Source organism: Theropithecus gelada, chromosome 19 (genome assembly GCF_003255815.1).
Source record: "Theropithecus gelada isolate Dixy chromosome 19, Tgel_1.0, whole genome shotgun sequence".
NCBI lineage: Eukaryota > Metazoa > Chordata > Mammalia > Primates > Cercopithecidae > Theropithecus > Theropithecus gelada.
This window is the reverse complement of record NC_037687.1, coordinates 56435530-56450146: the sequence shown is the minus strand read 5'-3', so window position 1 is coordinate 56450146 and position 14617 is coordinate 56435530. Positions and strand designations below refer to the sequence as shown.

At 38.7% G+C, this 14617-nt stretch overlaps 1 protein-coding gene across 10 annotated transcripts in view; it reads right to left on the bottom strand.

Moving 5' to 3' along the window:
- ZNF519 (zinc finger protein 519) overlaps positions 1–14617 on the bottom strand; it is a 79734-nt gene that overhangs the window by 19221 nt on the left and 45896 nt on the right. The window contains exon 2 of one of the 10 annotated variants that reach the window (XM_025366101.1): positions 10974–11095. The exons of the other annotated variants lie outside the window; for them this stretch is intronic. The gene's annotated coding sequence lies outside the window, so the exon portion shown is untranslated. The remainder of the gene's footprint in view (positions 1–10973; positions 11096–14617) is intronic. 10 annotated transcript variants of the gene reach the window in all.

Here is a 14617-nt window from a genome sequence, read left to right as displayed (position 1 = left end):
GTAATCCCAGCTACTCAGGAGGCTGAGGCAGGAGAATCACTTGAACCCGGGAGGCGGAGGTTGCAGTGAGCCGAGATCGTGCCATTCATAAAACTCCAGCCTGGGTGAGACAGCGAGACTCCATCTCAAAAAAAGGGCAAGAAATATTGGCCACAGTGTCCTGTCCTTATCAAACCCAAACAGAATAGATTCCTGGACCATTCTTTAGTGCAAAGGTGGAACTTAACTCTGATGAATGTATCTTGAACTCCACGAATTTGATTCTGGCACCTGAGAGTCACATGAGGCACTTAATTAAAACAAATAGATGCTTTCACCCAGAACAGAAACTGTGAAAAGGGTACAAGTAAAGAGACTTCTGTGAATTGGTCATGAGATTCTAATTAGAAGCCTGAGCTTATAACCACTTACCTAAGCATTGTCACTCTAGCTTTAATGAGCTTATAAATCACTTAGTAAACATGGCCCCACTCTATGTAATGTGATTCTGCAGGTTTGGAAATGGACCATAAATGGGTGTTCTAAACAAGTCTTCTGTCAATGCTGGTGTCACTCTCTCTGGGTTCATTATTAGCATTAGTTAGAAAAATGAGGCATAGCACAGAGCTCCTTACACTCAGCAGTTTTGTAACAACACAAATACTTCTGATGCAAATGAAGACAACCATTCTCTATCTTAAAGTATCGTATTATTTTCTGGCTCTTTAAAGTTTACAGAGAAAACAGAAAGCAGCAACCTCTGAGTAAGTCTGCATTTGGAAAACAACATGTGCACATGTCCTAATGCAATGTTTATTAAGCAGGTACTATGTGATCAATAGGATGTTACAAAGCACTGTGATAGCACATTATTTGATTCTAATAACACTCTGTGAGTTGATACTAAGTGTCCAATAAGTCCAAGGATTTAGAATAAAGACCCAGGATTTTTATTTCCTCTTCTGTTTATCTTTCATTGATTTTTTTTAAATGCACAGAATAAAATCTAAATGCAGACAGTTGAGAAGGATACAAATAGAGTTTAATGAAATGTAGATGAATTTTTACTGTGTTTATATTTGCTATTTTGTGACTTGTGAATCAACTACTATATCTGCAGGAACAGAAAACAAGCTGCTAAATGGAATGTCTCTGTAAACACTGGTTTTAATATAAAATTAATAAATTAAGACCCTATAATACATGTTATATTTTCTATTTATCTGCCACTGGGTTTCAGAAAATTGTGAGCACCAACTCTAAAAAGGCAACAGGATTCATCAGCCAAAACTCTGATCTCTTCTAGTTAGTTGTGTGAGGCAAGACTCCAGGGTAGGAAAAGACCTAAATAAGGCCTTCAAAAAGGGTGAATCTGAACAGGGCTGGGGGAGGGTGTAGAGCTGATGTAAAATTCTGTTCTTTATGCCACTGGGGAGTATTTTTATTTCTGTTTCTTTTTTTAAGCTTACCTAAAAGAAAAAAAAACAAAACTTAAATCTCAGAGTTTGTGTAATTTTATCTTTTTTTAGCCCCACTGCCCTGTCAATTTTTTATCACATACTAATAAGCAATTTAAACAAATCCCTTAAGGTTTTCTAGAATAATTTTTAGAAGATAAGTATTCTTAGCAAGGCAAAAAAAAAAAATAACTTTGTTTATTAATATATGTTCAGGTATAGACATCAGAAGTCACAATATAAAGAAAATGGCCCAAATAAAGCCCATATTTTTGCACACATCTATTTATTGTACCCACCATATGATGCATAATTAAATCATTTATCCAGTTGCTAGTCTAGACTAAAAGTTCCTGCATGGTAGGGACCATGACTGCTTCATCTATTTTTCTAATGACTATGTGAAATGGAAGCAATTAGTTTATCTGTTTGAGTCTACAGACCTCCTCCTTGTTTTTCACCCAAGTATCAGGGAACTGGAGAAACTCTCATCTGGGTACCAACCAAAGACATCTCTTGAACAATCACAGGATGATTCATTTCGTTTATACTAAGACAGAAGCAAAATTAACCACTCTTGTCAGCCTGACACAATTCTGTTCTGGAGATTCTCAAATGTCTCAAAGATGCCTAGGTGATTGTGAGAGCATTTCCAGTGACTCTGGGCTGACGGTTCAATAATAAGCCAGCAGGAGAGACTCAGGCTGATTCTAAATAGAAAATGGAAGTACCCTGGTGGAGCTCCAGAACCTGGATCACCTGTCCTGATTAGCTAGCTTTTGGGTATGTAGAAGTGCAAGAACACTCTAGCACCACATTCTCCAGGTAGGTATAGTTGTGCTCAGGGATCTGGCTACTTTGTGGCCTTGATCTCTCACTCCTAAGATGCTTGTTTACACTTAGAGATTCTGTCATCAGATTCTATTTACACCTGGAGCCTCTCACATAACTAGCAGGTGAACACACAAGATGTGAAAAGGTCAAAGAGCCACACTCTCAAAGGAGGGATCTGAAATGTCTATGTTGACATCTCACAATGCAGAAAATGCCTCCTGCTAGTTTTCTGTACATTCTCAATCTAAAGTCGGACCCTGTTTCATAAAAAAAGAAACAGAAATAAAAAGGCAGAGACCAGACCTTATTTGCAGATTCTAAATAAAATAAACATCACTCTGCATTTTTGGCTGTTACAGAAAGTGCAATACAATCAAAAGATCTACTCATAGAGGCTGCTCTTGAAAATTCTAAGTAATATTTTACCTTAAAAAAGGCTGATACAGGTTGCGTCCCATGGCTCATGCTTGTAATTCCAGCACTTTGGGAGGCCGAGGCAGGTAGATCCCCTGAGGTCGAAGATCACCTGAGGTCAGGAGTTTGAGACCAGCCTGACCAACATGGAGAAACACCATCTCTACTAAAAATACAAAATTAGCTGGGGAAGGTGGCCCATGCCTGTAATCCCAGCTACTTGGGAGGCAGAGGTAGGAGAACCATTTGAACTCAGGAGGCAGAGGTTGCGGTGAGCCAAGATCAAGCTATTGCACTCCAGTCTGGGCAACTAGAGCAAAACTCCGTCTAAAAAGAAAAAAAGCTGACACAACATGACTATAAGTAGATGGTTTATTTGGGCCAAGTTTAAGTATTGTAACTTGAGAAGAAATATTCAAGATGCCTGGAATTTACACTTTGATTAGTAGCAGTTACAAGTGGATTTGCGAAGGCAAAAAAAAAAAGAGACACATACAAACTTGTTTGTCAAAAATTCTTGTTTAAATAAGTAATTTTAATTATTGATTGACTGTACACTAAGGGTAAGGGTATACAATATAGTGTCCAGTGTGTCATTATTAATTTAACTTACACCTACTTGTGGCAATAATGAACAGTTTCAAGAGATGAATGCATAGTTAAAAGAAGGGAGAAAGATGTAATTGTGCTCTTATTTTAATGTCTCTCTGAGTTTCATAAGTAAAAATAGTTGCATTCTCAAACAAAAGTTTTGGATTTTTTTTTTTTTTTCCAAATTTCAAGACCTAGATTTAGAATTTAGAGCTGCAGACTTAGGCCCCAGATGGGTGGAGTAGCAGCAGTTGTTACCTGCAATTGTGAGCATTTTAGCGAAAGAAGGAAAAGAGAAGTGGAGATTCTCATGTCTCCGTATCAACTCAATGTACACCGTTACTATGATTAGGTTTCTGGGCTCCATGGTCTCTGAATCGGTTTCAGTTCTGAAGATACAAGAGTCACTGAATGAAGTAAAATGATTAATATCTGCTCTATAAAGTTTGCAGAAATCTGGTCTAGCCACTCTAGATACCAAATAGGCAGAGATATAATTCTGCCTGCATATTTAGGTGACAACATGCACTTTACAGCATAATTGTGAGTTGACTGGAAGACTACGAGGGAAAGTCCCCTCTACAGTAAAGCTTGGTTGGCACCTTCTGTGTTTATGTCTGGTAATTCTACACAGCGTTTGGAAAATATAATTTTTAAAAAATTATCTTTAGCCCCAGAGAAACCACAATCATATAACAGAAAGAAAACTTTCATTACACAATTAAATCTGAATGTCACATATATTAGTCAGTCTACTTAAGAGATTGAAAAGACAGAAAGACAGTTACCATAATTAGTTCACAAGCAGAAGATTTTACAGCACCATGTCATACATAGTTCATCCTAAATTCACCTGGTCACTGGGGAGGCCATCCATGTATGCTAATTGGTTATATTCAATGACAAAATAAGCTTTTCACATCTTCATGACAGAAGGCAGTTTTGCAACTTCAAGCCAGGTAACTGTTTAAGGTAGACTTTCAATCTTCTACAATAGTGATTGAATAGGGTGCTATCCTTTTGGCTACTTGCATTTTAAATCAGTGGCTCTCTACTCCCTGAGGACTGGGCTAGAGCACTCTTGCTCCCCCTCTTCTGGTGGCCAGTGTCCTCTTTTGTTTCCTACCATCTGCCACTGACGTACAGCCCACAGCACAGGGCTCACGGCTGGCAGTTCACATCTTAGGTGAATGCCAATTGTCACAGCAGCACTTCAGTATCACATCAAAGAGTGAAGCCTGGCTGGGCACGGTGGCTCATGCCTGTTATCCTAGAACTTTGGGAGGCCGAGACTGGTGGATCATGAGGTCAGGAGTTCGAGACCAGCCTGGCCAACATAGTGAAACCCCATCTCTACCAAAAAAAAAAAAAAATAGCTGGGCGTGCTGGTGGGCACCTGTAATTTCAGCTGCTTAGAGGCTGCGGCAGAAGAATCGCTTGAACCCAGGAGGCAGAGGTTGCAGGGAGCTGAGATCATGTCACTGCACTCCAGCTTGGGAGACAGGGCAAGACTTTGTCTCAAAAAAAACAAAAAAGAGTGAAGCCTGAGCTGCAGAAGGAGAGCCTACAGGCCTCTCGGGTAGAACTGCACCTTCACAATATGGTAATGAGAGCATTATTTAAGCCACAGTTTCTATTTATAATGGTTACATGGAAAAAATACTGCTGGATTTCCAGCATGCATCCAGATAAAGATAGCTCCAAGAGTTCTCACTGTGATAGCCCATGTCTTTCAGAGATATTATGGGATACTAATAGGGATTCTAAAACAGACATACAAAGCATTCAAAAGAAAAACAGCTCTCACTCCAACAAAGATTATACTGAGAAAAAAGGAAGTTAAAAGCCTCTTTAAAAAAAAACCTGACATTAGATATAAGATTGATCAAGTCAGCCAGAAAATATTCCTCTAAAAAGAATTTACCTCTAAATACCCAGAGTGCATAGCTACTCTCAGCATGAGTAATATGAGTATTATGAAGAAAGGGGGCATATTATCAGTGGAATTTTAAGTTTGTATTCATCTCTGCTGCTCTCATCTAGCCACTGAAGGCAGAATCTATATTGAAATATATTTGACAACTTCCACCAGTACTTTTGATAAAAAATTAAAATCTGACTGTGATAGTACGATGGAATATATGTGAGCCTGCAATATAGCTCACTAGAGTTATTACAGTTTTTGGGTGGCCACATCACTTGCCTTTATTTGTCCTGTAATAGCAGCATTCCAATTTGTGAAACGAAAGACACTAACATTATGCTTACTTATAATTATCCCTATTGGTTAAATTAATAAGCCTATCAGACTAACATCTACTGTAACAATTTGGTAGTAAATTTTCTTTGGATATTAAACATAAATATGTAAGTATGAATAATTTTAATGTACTACTCATAATGTATGTGGAATCTTTAAAATTTTTCTGTAACTATAATTCAGTTCGAAAACTACATTTCAAAAGTATGAATCACAACACTAAAATAGCTATTTAAGGAATTCACTTAAAGTAAATATTATGGCTTTATTCATATTATTGTAGAAAATACTAGTGAATGTATATGAATGAGGCTGTCTACAAACACTGCACATAACTATACTAATTGTACTGAAGTAATAAATAGAAACCAAGGTATGACAACAGACTCCACTGTTCAGTTTATAAACTGAACTTTTGTTTGTTTGCTTGTTTTTTTTATTTTATTTTTGAGACGGAGTTTTGCTTTTGCTGCCCAGGCTGGAGTGCAATGACATGATCTCAGCTTACCACAACCTCTGCCTCCCAGGTTCAAGCAACTATCCTGCCTCAGCCTCCCGAATACCTGGGATTACAGGCGTGTGCCACCCTGCCCTGCTAATTTTGTATTTTTAGTAAAGATGGGGTTTCTCCATGTTGATCAGGCTGGTCTCAAACTCCCAACCTCAGGTGATCTGCCCACCTCAACCTCCCAAAATCCTGGGATTACAGGCATGAGCCACCACGTCCGGCCATAAACTAAACTCTTTTTGCTTTTGTAGTATAAATACTTCAGCCCGCAAACAATCACCACGGATAATCAGGTTTCTGTCAAACAACTTACTCAGTATCTTTTAATCGTTATAATTCTGTATTGCTAAATTTTATCTATTTTTATGCTCAGCTTTTGTGTGCTCTTGGAATGAGCTTTACTCTGAACAAATCTGTGTCAACTTTAAAAGACTAAAAATCATAAGAATAATCTTTTGCCAAAGCAAAAACAAAGCCATTAATCTCAGGTCCCAGATAAAGACAATCCTGAGACAAAAAATATGACAAAAGGTTTATTTTGCTGTTAATATGACTTACATATATTTCAAAAAAACAGGGATAAAAATCTACACATAATCTAAATGTTTTAAGAAAAGAGGTTTTAATATTTTCCCTTATTTTAATGTAGACTAAGCCTCTTATTTCTAATTTATATTTTGCTTTACAACAGACAGGTCTCTAAACATGTCCTTGAACTCTTGGACATCTGAATTTTGCACACTGTGTGCACATGTAAGAATGATTATGGGAGAAAAAGCAGAAGACAGAAAAGTGTTATATAAAATTCATGGGTTCACATGAATAAAGCAAGTTCTTAGAGACTTATGAAGAGTTTCAGATTCTGACACAATAATAGTGGGAGACTACAACATCCCACAGGCACTAATAGATAACTGAGGAAGACAATTAACAAAACATTAGGATCTAAACTCCACACTTGACCAAATAGTCCTTATAGACATCTACAGAAGTCTTCATCTAAAAATAACATAACATACATTGTTCTCATCATCATGTGGCACATACTCAAAAACTGACCACACAATCAGAAATAGAATAATCCTCAGCAAATTCAAAAATCTCAAAATTATACAAACCCAAACACAGCCCACAGCTGAACAGAAATATAGTTCAATAAAAATATAACAACTGATACAATTACATAAAAATTAAACAACCTGCACTTGAATAACTTTTTGGTAAATAATGATATTAAGGCAGAAACCAAGAAGTTCTTTTAAACAAATAAGAACCAAAGAACAGGCCAAGCACGGTGGCTCATACCTGTAATCCCAGCACTTTGGGAAGCTGAGGCAAGCAGATCACATGAGGTCAGCAGTTCGAGACCAGCCTGGCCAACATGGTGAAATCCTGTCTCTACTAAAATTACAAAAATTAGGCAGGCATGGTGACACACGCCTGTAATCCCAACTACTTGAAAGGCTGAGGTAAGAGAATGTTTGAACCCGAGAGGCGGAGGTTGCAATGAGTTAAGACTGTGCCATTGCATTTGGCCTGGGCAACAAGAGTAAAACTCCATCTCAAAAAAAAAAAAAAAAAAAAAACACATCAGAATCTCTGCAATATAGCTAAGATGGCATTAAAGGGAAATTTATAGCATTTAATGCTCAAATCAAAAAGTTAGAAAGATCTTCATTTTACAACCTGACATCATCAATAAAAGAATGAAAGAAGCAAGAGCAAATCAATCCCTAAGGTAGCAGCAGACAAGAAATAACCAAAATCAGATCGAAACTGAGATTTAGACATAAAACTTCACAAAGTATTAAAAAATCCTGGAATTAAATCTATGAAAAAAATAAATAAACCACTAACTAGATTAATACAGGAAAAAGGGATGACCCAAATAAACACAATTAGAAATAACAAAAGAGAGACATTACCACTGACCCACAAAAATAACTTGAAGTCTACTATGAACACCTCTGTGCACACAAACAAGACAATCTAGAAAAAATGAAAAAAGTATTGAACAAATACATCCTTCCAAGAATGAACAAAAAAGAAATGAAACCCCTAAATAGATGAATAAGAAGCTCAAAAATTGAATTAGTAATAAATAGCCTACCAACCAAATAAAGCCAAGGACCAGACAGATTCACAGCTGAATTCTATCAAATGTACAAAAAAGTGCTGATATTATTTCTACAGAAACTATTTTAAGCAATTAAGAAAAAGTAACTTCTTTCCAACTCATTATATAAGAACAGCATTATTCTGATACCAAAACCTGGCAGAGATAAAACAAAAACAAAAATAAATTCAGGCCAATATCTTTGAACATTGATGCAAAAATCTTCAACAAAACACTGACAAACCAAATCCGGCAGCATATCAAAAAGCTAACCCAGTATGATCAAGTAGAATTTATTCTGGGAATGCAAGGTTGGTTCAACATACACAAATCAATAAATGTGATTCATCACATAAACAAAACTAGACAGAAACCACAAGATTACCGCAATAGATGCAGAAAAGGCTTTCGATAAAATTTAAGATCTTTCATGTTAAAAACCCTCAACAACCTAGCCACTGAAGGTACATACTTTAAAATAGTAAGTTATCTATGACAAACCATCAGCAAACATACTGAATGGACAAAAACCTGAAAGTGGACAGGTGCAGTAGCTCATGCCTATAATTTCAGCAATTTGGGAGGCCAAGGCAGGTGGAACACCTGAGGTCAGGATTCCAAGATCAACCTGGCTAACATGGCAAAACCCTGTCTCCACTAAAAATACAAAAATTAGCCAGGTATGATGGCAGGTGCCTGTAATCCCAGCTACTCGAGAGGCTGAGCAAAGAGAATCACTTGAACCCAGAAGGTTGAGGCTGCAGAGGGCCAAGATTGTGCCACTGCACTCCAGCCTGGGAGACAAAGTGAGACTCTATCTCAAAAAGAAAAACAAACAAGCAAGCAAACAAAGCATTCCTCTTTGAAAACCGGCACAAGGCAAAGATGCCTTCTCTCAACACTACTATTCAACATAAAATTGGAAGTACTGGTTATAGTAATTAGGCAAAACTTTGGCAATTTGGCCAGGCACGGTGGCTCACGTCTGTAATCTCAGCACTTTGGCAGGCCAAGGCGGGCAGCTCACGAGGTCAGAAGTTCGAGACTAGCCTGACCAACATGGTGAAACCTCGCCTCCACTAAAAATACAAAAATTAACCAGGCACAGTGGCAGATGCCTGTAATCCCAGCTACTCGGGAGGCTGAGGCAGGAGAATAGCTTCAACCTGGGAGGTGGAATTTGCGGTGAGCCAAGACTATGCCACTACACTCCAGCCTGGGTGACAGAGCGAGACTCCATCTCACAAAAATAAAAATAAAAATAAATAAAAGGCATTTAAACAGGAAGAGAGGAAGTCAAACAATCCCTATTTGCAGACAACATAATTCTCCATCTGGAAAACCATCTAGTCTTAGCAAAACAGCTCTTTAACTTGGCAGAAAAGCTCTTTCTTGGCAGAAAAACAACTTCAGTATCATTTCAGGATACAAAATAAGTGTACAAAAATTAGTAGTGCTCCTGTAAATCAACAACATCCAAGCCAAATATGAATCATAAACACAATCCCTTCACAACTGCTGCAAAAAGAATAAAATATCTACAAATACCAGGAAGGTGAAAGATCTCTATAAGAATTGCAAAACAATGCTTAAAGAAGTCAGAAAAGGCACAAATGGAAAACAACTTTATGCTCATAAACAGAAAAGATCAATATCCTAAAAATGGTCATAATGTCCCCCAAAATATTTACAGATTTAATGCTATTCTAATCAAATGACCAAAATATTTTTAACTAAAAAAAAAAAAAAAAAAAAAAACTACTGTAAAATTCATATAAAACCAAAACAGAGTCTGAATAGCCAAGGTAATCATAAGCAAAAACAGCAAAGCTGAAGGCATTACATTACCTGTCTTCAAACTATACTACAGAGCTACAGTAAACAAAGCAACATGGAACTGGTACAAAAACAAACTCATAGACCAATGTAACAGAATAGACAGTCCAGAAATAATGTCACACACTTACAACCATCTGATCTTCAACAAAGGTGACAATAGAAATGTGGAAACAATTCCCTATGCAATAAATGGTGGTGGAATAACTAGCTAACATTATGTAGAAGACTGAAACTGGACCCCTTTATTACACCATATACAAAAATCAACTCAAGATTAATTAAAGACTGAAATGTTTATTTTAACATTATAAAAAACCCTGGAAGATAACTTAGGAAATACCATTCTAGACATAGAATCTAGTAGAGATTTCATGATGAAGATACCAAAAGCAATTGCAAAAAAGCAAAAATTGACAAATTGGACCTAATTAAACTAAAGAGCTTCTTTACAGCAAAGGAAACTATCAACACAGTAAATAGACAACCTACAGAATAATAGGAAATATTTTCAAACTATGCTTCTAACAAAGGTCTAGTATCCAGAATCCATAAGAAACTTAAACAAGTTTACAAGAAAAAAAAGACCTCACTAAAAAGCAGACAAAAAAACATGAAAAAGATGCTTCTCAAAAGAAGACAAACATGTGGCTAACACACATATAATAAAATGCTTATCAATAATTATTGGAGAAATGCAAAGAAAAACCATGAGATACCATCTCACGCCAGTGAGAACGGTTATTAAGCCAAAAAATAGATTATGTCAAGGTTGCAGAGAAAAGGGAATACTTATACACTGCTGTTAAAAGGGTACATTGCGGTGGCTCAACCCTATATTCCCAGCACTTTGGGAGGCCGAGACGGGCGGATCACGAGGTCAGCAGATCGAGACCATCCTGGCTAACACGGTGAAACCCCGTCTCTACTAAAAAAATACAAAAAAAAAAAAAACTAGCTGGGCAAGGCGGCGGGCACCTGTAGTCCCAGCTACTCGGGAGGCTGAGGCAGGAGAATGGTGTAAACCCGGGAGGCGGAGCTTGCAGTGAGCCAAGATCCGGCCACTGCACTCCAGCCTGGGCGACAGAGCAAGACTCCGTCTCAAAAAAAAAAAAAAAAAAAAAACAGAATTACCATTTCATCAAGCAACCTCATAATTGGGTATATACCCAAAGAAATATAAATTATTCTGTCATAAAGACACATGCACAAGGGTTCACTGCAGCACTATTCACAGTAGCAAAGACATGGAATCCACTTGAATGTCTATCAATGATAGACTGAATAAAGAAAATATGGTATGATCAGGCACAATGACTCACGCCTGTAATCCCAGCACTCTGAGAGGCCAAGACAGGTGGATTGCCTGAGCTCAGGAGTTTGACACCAGCCTGAGCAACATGGAAAAAATCCCATCTCTAAAAAACTACAAAAACAAAAATTACCTAAGGCATGGTGCTGTATGCCTGTAGTCCCAGCTACTTGGAAGGCCAAGGTACAAGACAATTGCTTGGCCCAGCGTGATGGCTTACACCTGTAATCCCAGCACTTTGGGAGGCCGAGGTGATGGATCATCTGAGGTCAGGAGTTCAAGACCAGCCTGGCCAACATGGTGAAACCCCGTCTCTATTAAAAATACAAAAATTAGCCAGGCATGGTGGTGGGCGCCTGTAATCCCAGCTACTCGAGAGGCTGAGGCAGGAGAACTGCTTGAACCCAGGAGGCATAGGTTGAGGTGAGCCGAGATCACCCATTGCACTCCACCTTGGGCAATAAGATCAAAACTCCATTTAAAAAAAAAAAAAAATTAATCACATAGGAACACTTCTAGGAGGTACCAAGTTTCATCACATAAAATGTGGCATTAAACTCAAAAATCAAAATAACAGGATATTGGGCTGGGCGCAGTGGCTCACGCATGTAATCCCAGCACTTTGGGAGGCTGAGATGGGCAGATCACTCGAGGTCAGGAGTTCGAGACTAGCCTGGCCAATACCGTGAAACTTCATCTCTACTGAAAATACAAAAACTAGCCAGGTGTGGTGACACATGCCTGTAGTCTCAGCTACTCAGGAGGCAGAGACAGGAGAATCACTTGAACCTGGGAACTGGAGGTTGCAGTGAGCTAAGATTGCACCATTGTACTCCAGCCTGGGTGTTGCAGTGCGACTGTTTATCTCAAAAACAATCAAACACACAAAAAAACACAGGATATAGAACAAAGATACTCACTATAAAAAATTTACCCTGCTAAAAAAAGGAACTGAAGTTTTCAGGAATCTATGTAACTCATCAATTATCTACCACATTGTTTTATGGAAATGTATTCATTGTCTACAGCTGAAATTGAAGAGAGATTTTTTTTTTTTCTTTTTTTCCTTGGTAGCTACCAGTCTAAAAGCTAGATGAAATTCTGTTTGAAATCACTCAGCCACAGGCCAAGCATGGTTCATTCCTGTAATCCCAGCCCTTTGGGAGGCCAAGGCGGGTGGATCACCTGAGGTCAGGAGTTTGAGACCAGCCTAACATGGTGAAACCATCTCTACTAAAAATACAAAAATTAGCCAAGTATGGTGGTATGTGCCTGAAATCCCAGCTACCAAGGAGGCTGAGGCAGGAGAATCGCTTGAACCCGGGAGGCAGAGGTTGCAGTGAGCCGAGAGGCACCATTGCACTCTAGCCTGGGTGACAGAGTGAGATTCTGTCTCAAAAAAAATTTTAAAAAAAATCACTCAGCCATAAAAAAAACATGCCCGAGAAACTTGCTAAACTCACTCTGAGAAAGAAAAAGGGAAATGAAAATTTTCAACAAATAAAATATATTATTAAATATTAATGTTTTTGAAACTCACCTCTTTTATGCCCTTTGTAAATATTTTCTTACCTTTCAAGCTCTACTAATAAAACGCAATACACAGTTTAAAAACTGAGGTGAGCTGGGCACAGTGGCTCAGGCCTGTAGTCTCAGCACTTTGGAAGGCCCGGGCAGAGGAGTCACTTAAGGCCGGAAGTTTGAGAACAGCCTGGCTAACATGATGAAACTCCATCTCTACTAAAACCACAGAAACGAGCTGAGTGTGGTGGCGCACACCTGTAGTCCCAGCTACTTGGGAGGCTGAGGCATGAGAATCACCTGAACTCAAGATCTAGAGGTTGCAGTGGGCCGAGATGGCACCACTGTACTCCAGCCTGGGTGACAGAGGGAAACTCTGTCTCAAAAAAACAAAAACAAACCTTCGGTCAAAATACGTGAAAAAACCTTTTCAAGACACAGATATGTCTTAATCATGTGTCAAGTCAGGCAACCCAAATACTTGAGAGACTGTCCCACCCCATCCTACTCACTGAAGTGCTCAATAACCCCCTCTCAGGAGACTCTGAACTACGCTCCATTGAGTGCCTCAGACGCATTTTATTCCTCAAGTTTTTACACCATCTCACTGGGGTCAGTTTTTTGGGGTTTGTTTTTGTTTTTGAGAAGGGGTCTCACTCTGTCGCCCAGGCTGGAGTGCAGTGGCGTGATATCCGCTCACTGCAACCTCCACCTCCAAGGTTCAAGTGATTCTCCTGCCTTAGCCTCCTGAGTAGCTGCGATTACAGCTGTGTACCACTACACCCAGCTATGTATTTTATTTTATTTTATTTTTTTGTATTTTTAGTAGAGATGGGGTTTCACCATGTTGGCCAGCTGGTCTTGAACTCCTGACTTCATGATCCGCCCTCCTTGGCCTCCCAAAGTGCCAGGATTACAGGCGTGAGCCACTGTGCCTGGCCCTGGTTTGGTTTTGTTTTGTTTGTTTCTAGAATTTTTTTTTACTATTTTTCTGCCCTCTAAAGGAAACCAGGAGTTAGAAATTACTTGTTTTCTCCTCAATACTAGTATCTGATTGGCTGACCAGCAATGTGTCTTTAAGAAACGAAAGCCGGGTTGGGTGAAGACAATATTAATGTCTCAAAAAATTAGCTTTAAAAAAAAAAAAGTGCACCAGGAAATGCCTCTTAGACAGGGCATCCACCTGCACACTTGGGAAGCTACACTCAATACCTCAGATTTTCCTATGAGAGAATATGACCCAAAGCTGATATTTACTAGACACTCTAGCAGACACAGCCACGGTGGGTATCTTAGTTTATCCCAATACAGTTCTGAAACCCAGGTCCAAGAAAACCGAACGGTGACTGAAGACACATCACACTATAGTTTCCAAAAGGAAAACTTGACCCAAAAACATTCTGATAAGATACCTGTGTCTAGGGAAAATAGAAGAAAAAAACACACAGAGATATTTTACAATACAGTGTCAAGAGATTATTCTTTGCTTTCTTCTCATAGGAAATATTTACAAAAAGAAAACAAATCTTTTTAAATGTGCCATCAAATGCCGTCAAAAAATGATTAATTGACCAGGCGAGGTGGCTCACGTTTGTAATACCACCTCTTTGGGAGGCCGAGGCAGGCATATGGCTTGAGGCTAGGAGTTTGAAACCATCCTGGCCAAAACAGTGAAGCCCGGTCTCTACCAAAAATACAAAAATTAGCCAGGTATAGGGGCGGGCGCCTGTAATTCCAGCTACTTGGGAGACTGAGACAAGAGAATCGTTTGATCCCATAAGGCAGAGGT